Source organism: Cervus elaphus, chromosome 3 (genome assembly GCF_910594005.1).
Source record: "Cervus elaphus chromosome 3, mCerEla1.1, whole genome shotgun sequence".
In the NCBI taxonomy this organism is placed as follows: Eukaryota; Metazoa; Chordata; class Mammalia; order Artiodactyla; family Cervidae; genus Cervus; species Cervus elaphus.
This window is the reverse complement of record NC_057817.1, coordinates 31254093-31267479: the sequence shown is the minus strand read 5'-3', so window position 1 is coordinate 31267479 and position 13387 is coordinate 31254093.

The window sequence follows — 13387 nt, the reverse complement described above, 5'->3', positions numbered from 1 at the left end:
GATTAATCCTTTGTCTGTTTCTTCATTTGCTATTATTTTCTCCCAATCTGACGGCTGTCTTTTCACCTTACTTATAGTTTCCTTTGTAGTGCAAAAGCTTTTAAGTTTCATTAGATCCCATTTGTTTAGTTTTGCTTTTATTTCCAATATTCTGGGAGGTGGGTCATAGAGGATCTTGCTGTGATTTATGTCGGAGAGTGTTTTGCCTATGTTCTCCTCTAGGAGTTTTATAGTTTCTGGTCTTACATTTAGATCTTTAATCCATTTTGAGTTTATTTTTGTGTATGGTGTTAGAAAGTGTTCTAGTTTCATTCTTTTACAAGTGGTTGACCAGTTTTCCCAGCACCACTTGTTAAAGAGGTTGTCTTTTTTCCATTGTATATCCTTGCCTCCTTTGTCAAAGATAAAGTGTCCATAGGTTCGTGGATTTATCTCTGGGCTTTCTATTCTGTTCCATTGGTCTATATTTCTGTCTTTGTGCCAGTACCACACTGTCTTGATGACTGTGGCTTTGTAGTAGAGTCTGAAGTCAGGCAGGTTGATTCCTCCAGTTCCATTCTTCTTTCTCAAGATTACTTTGGCTATTCGAGGTTTTTTGTATTTCCATACAAATTGTGAAATTCTTTGGTCTAGTTCTGTGAAAAATACCGTTGGTAGCTTGATAGGGATTGCATTGAATCTATAGATTGCTTTGGGTAGAATAGCCATTTTGACAATATTGATTCTTCCAATCCATGAACACGGTATGTTTCTCCATCTGTTTGTGTCCTCTTTGATTTCTTTCATCAGTGTTTTATAGTTTTCTATGTATAGGTCTTTCTATGAGGCCACCATCACCCTAATTCCAAAATCAGACAAAGATGCCACAAAAAAAGAAAACTACAGGCCAATATCACTGATGAACATAGATGCAAAAATCCTTAACAAAATTCTAGCAAACAGAATCCAACAACATATTAAAAAAATCATACACCACGACCAAGTGGGCTTTATCCCAGGAATGCAAGGATTCTTTAATATCCACAAATCAATCAATGTAATACACCACATTAACAAATTGAAAGATAAAAACCATATGATTATCTCAATAGATGCAGAGAAAGCCTTTGACAAAATTCAACACTCATTTTTGATTAAAACTCTCCAAAAAGCAGGAATAGAAGGAACATACCTCAACATAATAAAAGCTATATATGACAAACCCACAGCAAGCATCACCCTCAATGGTGAAAAATTGAAAGCATTTCCCCTGAAATCAGGAACAAGACAAGGGTGCCCACTCTCACCACTACTGTTCAACATAGTGTTGGAAGTTTTGGCCACAGCAATCAGAGCAGAAAAAGAAGTAAAAGGAATCCAGATAGGAAAAGAAGAAGTGAAACTCTCACTGTTTGCAGATGACATGATCCTCTACATAGAAAACCCTAAAGACTCTACCAGAAAATTACTAGAACTAATCAATGAATATAGTAAAGTTGCAGGATATAAAATTAACACACAGAAATCCCTTGCATTCCTATATACTAACAATGAAAAAACAGAAAGAGAAATTAAGGAAACAATACCATTCACCATTGCAACAAAAAGAATAAGATACTTAGGAGTATATCTACCTAAAGAAACAAAAGACCTATACATAGAAATCTATTTAGTTCTTATAGCTTCTGTCCTTTATCATGCCCATCCTTGCATGAAATGTTCCCTTGATATCTCCAATTTTCTCAGAGACCTCTAGTCTTTCCTATTCTTTTTCCTCTATTTCTTTGCACTGTTCACTTAAGAAGACTTTCTTACTTCCCTGTGCTATTCTCTGGACCTCTGCATTCAGTTGGGTATATTTCTCCTTTTCTTCCTTGCCTTTCACTTCTCTTGTTTTCTCAGGTGTTTGTAAAGCCTCCTCAGACAACCAGTTTGCCTTCTTGTATTTCTTTTCCTTTAGGATGGTTTTGGTCACCACCTCCTGTGGTACAATGTTATGAGCATGGGGCTGTGTCCCTGCCCAGTCAGATTCTTGGTCCAAGATAACACCAGTATGCTTGTGTACAGGCTATTAGGCAGGGGTAGGGCTGGGTCCTGAGGCTAATAAGATAGGGAGAGGATTCCAAAATGGCACTTGTCACCAGCAGTGTCCACAGCGGTAGAAGGAGTTCCCAAAAACCGATGCTGCCTGTCTTTCCAGAAGATTCTCCAAGATCAGCAGGTAGGTCTGACCCAGGCTCCTTTCAAATTATTGCTTCTGCCCTGGGTACCAGAACATGTGAGATTTTGTATGTTTCCTTTAAGAGTAGAGTTTCTATTTCACACAGCCCTCTGGGACTCCCCAAGCAAGCCCCATTGCCCTTCAAAGCCAAATGTTCTGGGAGCTTATCTTCCTGGCACAGGACCCACAGGTTGGCAAAGCTTAAAGTGGAGTTCAGATCCCTCAATCCTTGGTGAGAACCTGTGCAATTGTAATCTTTCTCCCTTTCGTGGGTCACCCACTCAGCGATATGGTACTTGACTGTCTCATAAGTCCACCTATCCTACCTGTCTCATCATGGTTTCTTTTTTATGCCTTTAGTTGTTAAAGATCTTTTCTGGTAGGTCCCCAGAACTTTTCATTGACATTTGTTCTGTAAATAGCTGTAATTTTTCAGGAGACATAAGAGATGTAGGTTTAATTCCTGGGTCAGAAAGATCCCCTGGAGGAGGGCATGACAACCCACTCCAGTTTTCTTGTCTGGAGAATCCCATGGACAGAGGAGCACTACAGTCCACAGGGCCACAAAAAGTCGGACACAACAGAAGTAACTCAGCATGCACACACACAAAGTCTTAGCCTATATCATATTCTATATACCTGAGAAAACTCATTTAACTTTTTTGTAAAGTAGGTCTTCTGGCAATAAATTAATGTTTTGCTTGCCAAGAGAGCCTTTAGTTATTCTTTGATTTTGAAGGCTATTTTTTTCTGAGTTGATAATTCTCAATTGACCATTTCTTTCTGCAGCACTTTAAAGATTTCATTCCACTGTCTTTTTGTTTGCATGGTTTTAACAGGAATTCTGCTGTAATTCTTATATGTGTATCTCTGTAGGCAGTGTATGTTTTTTCTGTCTAGTACAAATTCCTGCCCTTTCCCCATGGGTAGTACTCCTCCTCCCCGCACCCTTTTTCCTCTTTCCAAGGTGTGAAGAAATTTTATCAGCACCCTCAAGCTAAAGGTCCTGATTATATAGTCCATTCAGATTAAGGCTTTTGTTCCATAAGGGAAATACAAGAGATGGGATTAAGTGGAGTTTCTCTAAAGGCTGCTGTTCCCCTACTCCATCCAGCACCACAGGGAGGCTCTGTTAGGGTATTCTATTTCTTCACACATTTCTCAAAGGAAAAGCCTGCAAGAAAGTGTGAACCTCTAATATCTGTGGTCTCAGGGGTCCCATCTTATATTCGCACACTAGTCTATACTCAGTCTTTAGGAATTCATTAAAAATGTGTTTATTCTTCATATCAGCTTCTATGGCTTTTAGTGATATCTATTCTAGTTAAGCTTAGATCCTGGAGCCATGCTGTTGCCTGTCTCTCTCTAGATTTCAAGTTAGCCATTTGCCCTGGAACCTGAAGTTGCTTATGGGCTCAAGAACTGCGGTGCTAATCTGCAGTATGTATAGCAATTTTATTGTTGCAATGATAACAGTGGGTGCTCCTTCCAGTTATCAACATCTCTAAGAGGAAATTGGAAGTCTCTTCATTCATCTATCATTTCACTGTCTAATGTGAATTTGTCTTTCCTTGAAGTACTTGACAAGTCTTCTTTTTTTAATTGAAGTACAGCTGGTTTACAATATAAATTTCAAGTGTACAACATCAAAGTTAGTCGCTTAGTCATGTCCAACTCTTTGAGACCCTATGGACTGCAGCCCGACAGGCTTCTCTGTCCATGGAATTCTCCAGGCAATAATACTGGAGGGGGTTGCCATTTCCTTCTCCAGGGAATCTTCCTGAACATGGGATTGAACCTGCATCTTCTGCTTGGCAGGCAGATTCTCTACCACTGAGCCACCTGGGAAGGCCACACATAGTGATTCACAATTTTTAAAGGTTATACTCAATTTACACTTATTATAAAATACTAATTATATTCCCCATGCTGTACAATACACACTTGTAGCTTATTCATTTTATATGTAGTAGTTTGTACTGCCTAATTCCCTGTCTTGCCCCTCCTTCTTTCCGTCTTCCCAGGGGTAACCACTAGTTTGTTCTTATGAGTCATATTTTCTTAAACTATGGAAAACTTGTTACAATTATTTCTTCAGACTTCATATCTTCATGTTTTATTATTTCCTTGATGGCCTTAAGTCCTTCTATTAGAATGCTGGAGACTCTTAGTAGCTCATTTATATCTTTAATATCTTATGTCTGTGTGCTTCACTATGTGTGAGTTTCTCAGTATGACTGTCCATCTTCGACGACATTGAGATATTCTAATAATTAAAGAAAGTCTAGGGTTTATTTCATATAGTAATATTTTCATTTCAGTGGCCATTTTTTCCAAAATACTAATGCAATATTTTTATATCTCTGTGATCTTTTTTTTTCTCTGCCATGTTATCTGTTTGTTGTAAATGGAAATTATGCCTTCATTTAATCCTTCTGAATGTCTTTAATTATATCTATTTAAAAGATTTTTGTCATTATAGGTCATAAGGTGAATTTTCATTCAGTTATTCCTCTGCTGATTACTGAATTTTTTGGTCTGTCTTTCCTCATGTGTTTTGAAATTATGGCTCACAGACTAATTTGAATTGGGTTCTTTCCTGTTTGCTTTGTTTTTTCCTCTTTCTGCTCCTCTGTGCTCATACATCTCTGTCTGGAAATTGCCTTCATGTGGGCCTTGTGATATCTTCCCCACAGTGTTCAGCAAAGTACTGCCTCAATACTAGGGAAAATTAAACATGACTAAAGACTGCTCTAGTCTTGCCTAATGAAGCTTTAAAACAAAACCTGAAAGTAACCTAATTGCTCCCCGAATGAAGCTCAAGAATACTTTCAGGAATTCAGAAAGATTTCAAGCATCTAACAGGGTAAAATTCATATTATATGGTTACAATAAAAAAATTCCCAGGCATGTGAAGAAGCAGAAAAGAATCCATAGTGAGTGGAAAAAATCAATAAATTGAAACCACTGCAGAAATAACAGAATTAGTAGACTATTAGGATGATAGAGCTGAAAGGGAGGGATCACAGAGCAACATAAGGAAATATTTAGGGATGACAATTTGCTCATTGTACTCATTGTGTTGGTCATAGGTGTAAACATATGTTAAAGCTTATCAAACTGTATACTTTACATATGTATAGCTATTGTATATAAACTTGTCTCAAAAATTCTGTTAAAAATTTGAACTGTGTGAGATTTAAACTTCGAAATTTAAAATTAAAAGTTTTTTGTATTTCTGAAATTTCATTTCTAGAAATCAGTCCTAAAGCAATACTTACCTATATTCACAGAGGTAAAAGGTCAAAGCACATTCCTGTTTGTAATAATAATTAAAAACAACCTAAACATACCAGGAGCAGAGTAGGATTACTGTATATTCATATAATATATTATGCACTTATTTAAAAGAATGTGCCCAATCTATATGTGGATGAAAACATTTTCATGAAAATTAGTACTAGTAAATAAAGAAATTTGAGGGATCCCTTTTTCTTGCATATAGCAGAATGGACACCCTCAATGACTGTTGAAACTGGAAAAGTTAAATCAGTGGACATAGTATTTTTTAAAATTACCATTCTAAATACATTTCTGGAACTTGGAAAAAGAGAAGGATTTTGCAAAGTCAAATGCCAAACGAAAGCCGGAATACAATGATGAGAATGCCAAATCTAACTTTTACCCCAAGCGTTTCTGTTGAACTCCTGATGCTCCACTTTACAGATTACCCTTAACCTACAGCCTATCCTTGGTAGGGATTTTAATTTAGAATTATATATAAACTGGGACTATTGGTTCTGAGTGGAAAGGAAAATTTTATGGTCATAACATCAAAGAGGATTTCTAAATTCCAGCTTCTTTATGTAATTCTGAACACATCAAGTGGGGAATGTTAAAGTTCCAGGTTGGCTGTGCTCTGGGACAAGTGATAGAGATGGGTGCAAATTTACTTGAGGGATATAATTTTAAGTTTCAAAGTATTCCCACTGATAAAAGTTCTAAGAAAAATGAACCACAGATACTAAAAAGAAAATCAAACACATAAAGAAAAATCTCACCATGAATGAGAAACAAGATCAAAATAAAAAATCAGAAATGCCAGATATTTGATACTGGGATTATTAGTTACCAAAAGTAAAATAGCTTAGTTAAATACATTTTTAGAAAAAAGGGAAGTTTGCAATGTAAACTTATATCGAGGACTAAGACTTACTGAGCACAATGAAGTCATTTGAGAAAAAAAAAAAAAGAAACAGAAATTGCAGAAATGTCATAAACACATGAACACACACATATAACTGAAGTCCAAAATTTCAAGGATGAATTAAACAAGTGACTAAATACAGTTTTAGAGAGAACTGATAAATTTCATTATTAAATCAAAGAAGTTAATCAGTTTGCAGTTCTAAGAACAAATAGATTAAAAATACTAGAAAAAGGATGAGAGATAAGAATGATAGAAGATATAATACATGTTTAATCAGAGTTGCAAAAGCTCACAGATGATGAAGAGGTAATACTGTAAAATATCTTCCAGGAATTCCAATAAATACAAAGCAGATTAATAAAAAATGAATATAAATCTAGCCACATGATAGTGAAACTACCATGAATACCAAATGTATGGAGTATAGAAAAGCAATTATAAGTGATCAGTTATCTACCTGGGAATGACAATGAAATTGAGCTTGTCTTCATGACAACAGTGAAAGCCAGGTGATAGTGAGCCGAGAGGAACTATATATGCAGAATTCTATACTCAGGGCAACTATCCTTCAAGTAGGTATTAAATAAAGGCAACTTCTGACAAACAAAACAACAGAGAACCTAAAACCAATAGCTTCTCACTAAAAGTCTTATCTAATAAAAGTCTTTATCTAATAAAAGTCTTATCTAGACTAATAGGGAACTAATCCAAGGTGAAATGTCCGAGATGCAGGAAGCAATGGCAGGAATGATCGCCAATGACCACTGTGAGGTAGAGCTGTTGCTACATAATAGAAATAATGGAGAAAATGTGTGGCACTCAGGTGATCTTCCAGGACATATCCTAGCATGTAGTTACAGGTGCTACATCCTATAAAGGACAGAAATATAAGTCTCATATGTCTCAGTGATGAAGTTCTGGTTCACTTAGCAGAATGTGAGCTGATGGTGAAGGGAAGCTCTAACGGGTCTCAGGGAAGGGAGCTGAGGCATAGAAGTGACAGTCTAGAGACTAATCATAGCAGCAACAGCTGTTAAGTCCCACCAGCCTTGGTTTTGTAGGTTGTGGCAGACACAGAGAGAAACTGCCAAGATTCTGCTTTAGTAAGACCTGCTGCCCAGGTGGTGCTAGTGGTAAAGAATCTGCCTGCTAATGCAGGGTTCACTCCCTGGTCAGGAAGATCCCCTGGAGGAGGGCAATGGCAACCCACTCCAGTATTCTTGCCTGGGGAATTCCATGGACCGAGGAGCCTGGCGGGCTATAGTCATGGGGCTGCAAAGAGTCAGACACGACGGAAGCGAGAGCAGACATGCGCGCTGCCTAGATGCAGGGCGTGCAGTTGGCAGACAGCTTCCAGCTGTTGGCTCCTTCAGTGCCTGCCTCCGGTGCAGGGTGTGACCTTGCCAAGGTTGTGTCCCTCTAAGCACAGACTGTACCACTGATCAAGTGGGGCAGTCATATAAGGCCTGGCTGTTCTGGCCTGATGTGGGACAACTCTGATGGTCTAGACTCACTCCAGGGCTTCCTCTGGATTGTCCACAGCTTTGTCAGGCCTGCATCAGAGTTTGACTCCATAGGAAGTCGCCAGGCCTTATACCTCTTTTCTTCTAAGGAGCAAGTGTCTTTTAATTTCATGGCTGCAGTCACCATCTGCAGTGATTTTGAAGCCTAAGAGAATAAAGTCTGTCACTGTTTCCATTGTTTCCCTATCTATTTGCCATGAAGTGATGGGACCGGGAGGAGAGGGTGGGATGGTTTGAGAGAACGGCATTGAAACATATGCATTACCATATGTAAAATAGATAATCAGTGTGAGTTTGATATAGGAAGCAGGGCACCCAAAGCCAGTGCTCTGTGACAACCAGAGGGATAGGTTGTAGAGGGGGTAGGGAGGGGGTTCAGGATGGAGGGGACAGTATGGTCGATTCATACTGATATATCACAAAAATCATCACAATATTGTAACTATCCTCCAATTAAAATAAATTTTTTAAAAGACAATAAAAATAATTTTCAAAAACCCACAGACTGAGAGAAAAGACAAAATATAGATAGGACAAGGACTAGTCCCCAAGATATATTAAAAACTCCTGGCATTGGTGGTTGTTCAGTTGCTAAATCATGTCTGATTCTTTGTGACCCTATGGACTTAGTCCACCAGCCTCTGTCCATGGGATTGCCCAGGCAAGAATACTGTCATTGCCTCCTTCAGGGCATCTTCCCAACCCAGGGGTCAAACCTGAGTCTTCTGCTTTGGAGGCTCATTCTTTACCCCTGAGCTACATGGGAAGCCCATTAAAAACTCCTACTACTTAATAAAAAATATAATTTAAAATGAGTAAAAAGTGATCAAACACTTCATATAAGAAAATACATTCAGTTCAGTCACTCAGTCGTGTCCGACTCTTTGTGACCCCATGAATCGCAGCATGCCAGGCCTCCCTGTCCATCACCAACTCCCGGAGTTTACTCAAACTCATGTCCATCGAGTCGGTGATGCCATCCAGCCATCTCATCCTCTGTCGTCCCCTTCTTCTCCTGCCCCCTATCCCTCCCAGCATCAGGGTCTTTTCCAATGAGTCAATTCTTCACATGAGGTGGCCAAAATACTGGAGTTTCATTAATGCCTACTAAATATTTAAAACATTCAACATCATTAACCATCAGGGAAATGCCAACTAAAAGCACATGGATGCCTGCATACTAAGTTGCTTCAGCCATGTCCTACTCTTTGCAATGCTATGGACTGTAGCCTGCCACGCTCCTCTGTCCATGGGATTCTCTAGGCAAGAATACTGGAGTGGGTTGCCATGCCCTCTTCCAGGGGATCTTCCCAACCCAGGGACTGAACCCACATGTCTTACATCTACCTGTATTGGCATGCAGGTTGTTTACCACCAGCACCACCAGGAAAGCCCCAAATCATGTGGATATTTCACCAGAAACCAACCAAAAAAAAGCTTAAATTAGAAAGGCTGACTACACCAAATATTGGTGAGATGTGGAGTAAACAGAACTCTCAAACACTGTTGGTAGATCCATCAAATGATATAACCCTTTTGGAAAAAATGTGACAATTTCTTATAAAACTTATGCCTACTATGATCTAATAATTCCAATACTAATATTCCCAGGATAAATAAAAATATTATGTGCCAAAGAGGTTTTACAAGAATGTTTATAGTAGCTTTATTACTAATAGTCCCAAAATGGAAACAACCCAACAGAATGGATAAGCAAGTGGAACATATTCGTACAATGGTGTATTAGTATAATACTCAACAATAAAAAGAAATTACTGATACATGAACAACATGGATGAATCTCAAAAACACGCTGAATGAAGTAATCTTGACACAAAATCTTGCATACCATTTGATTCCATTTATGCAGTGTTTTACAAAGCAGAACAGTGGTTAACAAGTAGAAAAGTGGGGACAAGAATGACTGGAAAGGAACATGAGGTAGTTTGCTAGGGGGTTGGTAATACTCTATGTTTGAACAGGGATTTGGATTACACAGCAGCTTGACTTTATCAAAATTCACCAAATAACACTTACTATTTCAGCACACAGAATTACCTCAAAAGAAATAGAGAAGGTATAGTCAAATTCTGAACTCTAGTTAATGATATGCATGCTAAAGCATTTATGGTGAAGTATACTGATGTCTTTTTTTGAAATGCATTAATGGATTGATGGATCTATAGATAAGCCATGTATGTATACTAAAAAGTTAATAGTAAAATTCAGGTGTGATTATATAGTGAAAGTGAGTGAAAGCCACTCAGTTGTGTCCAACTCTTTGTGACCCCATGGACAATACAGTCCATGGAATTCTCTAGGCCAGAGTACTGGAGTGGGTAGCCTTTCCCTTCTCCAGGGGATCTTCCCAACCCAGGGATCGAACCCATGTCTCCCGCATTGCAGGCAGATTCTTTACCAGCTGAGCCACAAGGGAAGCCCAAGAATATTGGAGTGGGTAACCTATTCCTTCTCCAGCAGATTTTCCCAACCCAGAAATTGAACCAGGGTCTCCTGCATTGCAGGCAGATTCTTTACCAACTGAGCTATCAGGGAAGCCTGTGATCATAAAATTGATCATAAAATTCTTTCAGTTTTGTTGTAAAGATCATAAAATTCTTTCAGTTTTGTTGTAAAGAACTTTATTTCTAAATTAAATGAATGCTGCAAAACATTTGAAAATTGTTATAGTAAGCAGCAAAATACCTATGAAGTTAAAAACATTAAATGAATAAGACAAAAATTAAAAATTACTAAAATTGATTCATGAATAAATTTAAAAAATACACAATTATTAAAAGAAATAAACTGGTAACCAAAATTTTTCCTCCATAACAACAAAAAGACAAGAAATCTTTAAAATTTTTAAGATGAGTTTTATAAAACCTTCAAGGAAGTGATAAGCTTTTTTATGCAAATACTTTTAAAAAAATTAAAAGATGACAAGATCAAATGTCCAAAACAGGCAAATCTATAAAGACAAAAAGTAGATTAGTGACTGCCTAGGGCCAGGGTTGGGGGTTAGGAATGGAGAGCGACAGCCATGGGTATGGGGTTTGTTTTAGAGTGATGAAAACATTTTGAGGTTGGGTTATATAGTAATGGTTGCACAATTCTGTGAATATGCTAGAAACCACTGAATTGCACACTTTGAATAGACAAACTTTGTGATGTGTGAAATATCTCAATAATGTTGTTGAAAAAAACAGACCACATGACTGCAACAAAAAACGGACACTATCTCACTTATGAATGTCAATAGGAAATTCCTAAGTTAAACAGTGGCAAAAGTTAATTCAAATTTTACTACTCTACCTAAGTAGGGTGATTTCAGGAATGTAACAATTCTTCAACACCAGAACACCTAGCAATACAATTTATTATTAATAACCTAAACAGTAAAAGCCACATGATTATTTCAATAAATTTACTTTTTTATTTGCCATGTATTTATTGCAAGCTTATCATGTAACAGATAAAACACATTCGTAAACAAAAGGAAAAAGTCCTGGTCCTCAGTAGAAAAAGCATTTGATAAAACCTGACACCAATTCTTAGCAAAATACTGTTAGAAGAGACCTCTTATAATAAGTTAAAGGTATTGATCAGAAACAGAATAATCATTCTTAATGCTGAAATATTAGAAGCTTTCTTACTGATCCCAATAGAAAGATGTTTGTAGCAGACCTCTACTACACTAACTTTAAAAATGAAATATATAAAAACTGCATGGAAAAAGAAAAAAATTGCTTTCCCTTATGTATGACAAAATAATTAAAATGAAATTTTAAAAATCCAATAATATGTATAAATGAGCCATTAGAACTAGGAAGATAGTTTAACGAGATACAAGTTCAACAAGGTACAAGATTTATGTACAAATACCACAGCATTCCTATACATTAGAAATAACCAAGTAACTGAATTGTTAATTCACAATAGAAACAGTGGAAGGTATCTGATAATGTATCTAACAAAATCTGTGTGTGACCTTTAGTAAAATAATTTTCACCAATGCCAACAGCAGATCAACCTTGGTGAGTGAAAATTTTATTGAACCTGTGTATAATCACCACCTTGCAGTCACAGTCACACTTTTTGTGAGACTATAGACCAGAACTAGGCTCACCAGGAAGGAAGAGACCGGCACTCATACAATAGGCTATTCTATTCATAGAATTATTTCAAACCACTTTGGCAGTGGGGTCCCTCTGGTGAGAATTCATCCTAGATATATTCTGTTTCTCTGTTCATGACGAACATTCCAACATATTTACTGTGCAACAAATATGCTTGAAACTATTTTAATATTCTCGAAAAAGCAGTGAAGATGCCAAAGTTGTCACTGCTCTCTTTTGAGTTATATTCTCTGCTCCTGGGGAGTACAAAGTGAATGGAAGGATTACAACTGATAGTTTGTAAATAAATAAAAAACTAAACAGTAATTTCAGAAAGAAGCAATAATTGACTTTTGACATGATAATTTTAATCCATATGCCTCTCCTAAGTCTTCTTGTCACTAGCATTCTAATTGTGCTCATGATCCAAAGGGCTTTTGCTGAAATTCTTTTGGTTTCTTCTTGGGGTTTGTCACAGGCCCTGTACAGCACTTGCTCTGCCACTGACTTCCTCACATCCTGCCTTTTCTGCAGCATTACTAGGGCTCAGAGGCAGAGCTATTTGTCCAGCAGTGTGTACAAGCCAGGGCTCCCTCGGTGGCTCAGCAGCAAAGAATCTGCCTGCAATGCAGGAGACGCAGGAGATGCAGGATAAATCCCTGGGTCGGGAAGATCCCCTGGAGGAGGGAACAGCAACCCACTCCAGTATTCTTGCCTGGAGAGTCCCATGGACAGAGGAGCCTGGCGGGCTGCAGTCCATAGGGTCGCAAAGAGTCAGACATGACTGAAGTGACTGAGCATGTACACATACACATGTATGAACCAGGAAATCTTTTGTCATGGGGCTCCCACAAAGCTGGAGATGGTTGGGCATTAGGTAAATGGTTTGAAGGTAGGATAAACAAATGTGTTACTTGTAATCTCTATTGGAACATGTAGATTCAATAAAATAAATAATTTCAAATATCCTAAGAGGGTGAATGATCTGGCATTGACCATGTGCTCATTCCTGTACCAGCCACTGTGTCAAAAAGGATACGTGAGTAATGAGAAGAGATGGAGAAGATTTGGGGACACTGTAATTAACAATCTCTATGAGACTGCAGTTGGAGTTTAGTTACTGGAAAAATGGTAAAGAATGCCTAAGCACGTAATAACAATATCTACCATATTGTATGGAATAAATTAAATATTTTTGTAAGAAGAATTGCAAGATAAAAGGTTCATCTAGCCACCTTCCTCTAGGAGGAAACTGGTATCATTCCATAAAACGCCTTCACATTTTCTCAAGTATTTTCAAGAAAAAATGTATGACATCTTGCAGATCCTTATATCA